This window comes from Panulirus ornatus, unplaced genomic scaffold (genome assembly GCF_036320965.1).
Source record: "Panulirus ornatus isolate Po-2019 unplaced genomic scaffold, ASM3632096v1 CTG_6609_pilon, whole genome shotgun sequence".
Classification (NCBI taxonomy): Eukaryota; Metazoa; Arthropoda; class Malacostraca; order Decapoda; family Palinuridae; genus Panulirus; species Panulirus ornatus.
Genome location: NW_027265123.1, coordinates 15,413 through 19,638, shown reverse-complemented (window position 1 = coordinate 19,638; position 4,226 = coordinate 15,413).

The window sequence follows — 4,226 nt, the reverse complement described above, 5'->3', positions numbered from 1 at the left end:
TGATGTACATATATCGTCACCTTAGCTATATTGGCAAGGTGATCTTTATCTATAGGTGATATATTGTCATTATTTAACTCTTGCATAATTTGTCATAATCGATATATCATCATGATAATCATATCATCATGATGACAATATTGTCACAGCGACTATATTGTCATTATGACTATAATGTCATAGTGGCTATATTGCCATGATAACTATATTGTCATGGTGATTTTCTATCATGATATCTATAATGTCATAGTGGCTATATTGCCATGATAACTATATTGTCATGGTGATTTTCTATCATGATATCTATAATGTCATAGTGGCTATATTGCCATGATAACTATATTGTCATGGTGATTTTCTATCATGATATCTATAATGTCATAGTGGCTATATTGCCATGATAACTATATTGTCATGGTGATTTTCTATCATGATATCTATAATGTCATAGTGGCTATATTGCCATGATAACTATATTGTCATGGTGATTTTCTATCATGATATCTATAATGTCATAGTGACTGTATTTTCATAGAAGCTTTTTTAATGGTGTTGATATTACCCTTGAGGATATACCATTATAGAAGAGAAATTGTCATTTTGATTAAATTATCAGGTGACTACATTGCCATGATATGCTATATTGTTATGGTTTCAGTACTGTCTTGGTAAATCTTTTATTACTGTGGCTACATTGTAATGGAAACCAAAATGGTAAGGTGGCTACATTTTCATGATAGGATGATTTTATTATGGCGATTATATTACATTTCTGAGTATATTGTCATGGTGACTGTGTTGCCATAATATCTATATTCTCATTCAATTTGTTGAATTGATGGCAATAATGTCTTAGAGACGGTACTGTCATGTTATCTGTATTGTCACGGTGGTTGTATTGTCATTGTGACTATATAGTCATGTTGGCTATATTGTCATTAAGATTACATTGTTATGGTAGCTATATTGCCATGATGTCTGTTTTGTTAGGTCACCATATTGCCATGGTGGCTGTATTGTTAGGTCACTATATTGCCATGATGGCTATTTATCATTTTTGTTATATAACAAGGAGGTGACTGTCTTTTCATGTTGGCAATATTGTCAGAATAGCTATATTGTCAAGTAGTGGGTATATATATTTCTTTTCTGGCGGTATATTGTCATGATGGCAATAATAACATTTTGGCGATATTGGAAAGGTGATATCGTGTTTTAGCAGCTAAACTCTTGTTGTGGATATTTTTCAATTCAAATATTTAATCATGGTAGGTATATAGTCAAGGTTACTATATTTTCATGGTAGCTACATTGTCATGGTGAAGACATTGGCATGGTGGCTGTATTGTTATTTTCAATATAATGCCGTCCTGGCTACATTATCTTGGTCGCTATATCAACTTGATGGCTATATTGCTATGGTTAATTTTGTCGTTCGGGATATATTTTGCTATTAGCTACAATATTGTTGTCATTATAAGATCATGATAATAATATTCTCATGGCGGCTTATTTGGTATTGTAAGTGTAAGTGAATAGATATCATATCATCGCAACTTATATTGTCATGGTTTTTACACTGTGATATTGTTTATGTCAACCTGCTGATTATATAATCATGATTGGTGTATGATTATGGTAACTATATTGTAATACCGTTTTATTTCATTGTGATGATTTTGTTATGTTTACTACAATTGTATGACAGCTATAAAGTTATGACTGTATTATAGTGATAAATCCTGTCTGAGTCACTATTTTCTCACAGACTATATTGTCCTGGAGTCTATATGTTTCCTATGATCCGAAAACGACTATTTATTTACATTATCTATATTGTCAGATGGTTATATTGCCTTTGTGAATATAAGTTGAATGTTTCTATATTTTTCCTTTGACTATATTGTCATATCAGTTATATGATTATGGTAGTTTTATTGTCATAGTGAGTACATTGTCGACGTGACTGTATTATCATAATGGCTAAATTGTCATAGCAAATATATTGACATGGGGGCAATATTTTCATGATATCTATAAAGTCTGTAAATTACTCTCAACGCGTTTCTAATGTGCTGGCGATTGATTTATAACGTGACATTATTGTCAAGATGGCTGTATTGTCATGGTGGCTATATTGTCGTTTGCTGTATTTTCAATTTTACTCTTTTGTGAAGATAGCTTTACTGTCCGTGTAGCTATAGTGTCATGGAGAGTATATATAGATAGTGGTAGTATTGTCATTATGAACAAGTTGTCATTTTGACTATCTTCTTATTTTCCTTCCAGTACTATCGTGTATATATCGCCACCTTGGCTATATTAGCAATGTGATATTTTTTGTAGGTGCTATATTGTCATTTTTTAATCATGCATATTTTGTCATAAGTGATACATTATCATGATAAATATAATATTCCGGTGACTATATATTGGCCTTGTGACTATATTGTTAGTATGACTATAATCTCACGTTGGATATCTTGCCAAGATAACTATATTGTATTATCTACTATGTGTGTGTATGTTGAGATGTGTGGGTGTGTATGTGTGGTGTGTGTGGACGTGTGTGTATATACATGTGTATGTGGGTGGGTTGGGCCATTCTTTCGTCTGTTTCCTTGCGCTGCCTCGCTGGCGCGGGGGACGGCGACGGGGCAAAGTGAATAAATAGATAAATATATATAGGGGAGAAGGAATACTTCCCACGTATTCCTGCATGTCGTAGAATGCGACTAAAAGGGAAGGGAGCGGGGGGCTGGAAATCCTCCCCTCTCATTTTTTTTTTAAATTTTCCAAAAGAAGGAACAGAGAAGGGGGCCATATGAGGATATTCCCTCAAAGGCCCAGTCCTCTGTTCTTAACGCTACCTCGCTAATGCGGGAAATGGCGAATAGTATGAAAAATAAAATTATCTACTCATAAATCTCTAAGTTCTAATAACCCAAAATATTTAGAGTAGATAGGGCAGAAACTGATGGAAGCCATTTCCAACATTCTTGCATAACCTGACCTCTCGCCTTCCCAAAACATAGTCATCCGAGCTTGGATATTGTACTGCTTTGGTCGTCAACTAATTTTAAAAGGAAGACATTGAATGAAGAAATTACTGAGGTAATCTCCAAAGATGATTACTGGACTGAGAAACAAATTTAGAGAGCAGATTAAACTACTTAAATCCTTTCAGCTTTAGGGAAAAGAAGTTTAAGAGATCCTATACAGGTATATGAAGTTATTATAATGGCATCCCTTTAAGCTTGACATTTTTACTTCCTGTAACTAGTTCCAACAATTAAAACAATATTCAGCATTGTGATTTAAGTGACTGACTTTAGGATGCATTTGGATCTGCCAAAAATTGTATCTAGCAAATACTTCAACTTTCAACAGACCCATTCTATCTTCTTTATTCATTTCATCTCAGTTTTATCACCTTTCTGTTACTGTTTAATGTCAACAGTAGCCCGTCTACGTAGTTGGGGCTCTGAAGCAAAGGAAACTTTTTCTAGCCTAGGTTAGGTTAGCATCTAAACCAAACCTAAATGACCTTACCTTAGAAATATGTTCAGACAGTACCTTCTGAAAATATTTCTTAAGGTAAGGTCGTGGGGATTAGTTTAGGTGCTAACTAAACCTTGGCTAGAAAAAGTTTGCTTTAAAGCAACAACTACTTGAAAGGCCTACTTTAAGTGGTGATAATGAAATTGATTTGCTCCAGTGTGCCCCTCCGTTCGTTTGTTTTATGTCCATCTAAAGATGCATACGTTCAATTTTTGATGTAGATTGATTTCCTATGTTGGTTTCGTCTACGGAATTCTACATCTTCAGTTCAGCACAACATTGTGGTAATGAAGGGAAAGTCACCACATTCATAAGCCGAGTGCACGTAGCTTATCCCACCTCGTTAGAGAGAGAAAACCTACCTGTATTTGAATTAATGAACGGGCAAAGAGAAGACTAAATTTTAAGACACATTTATTATACAACTATATAATTTATATTATATACATTACCACATTTCCTGCACTTTCCATCACAAATTTGCTGAGGTCATAACCTTGTAGTTACCATTACCTTACAACCTTAAGGATGGTGGTCTACAACACCTCTACATTGATGGAGAAAACGAAAAGTTTCGTTTTACTATTAAGACCACAGAAATACGGTAATTCCACTTCACTACCACTAACTACTAGTTATTTTACTTGTTGATTTTCACGGATAAG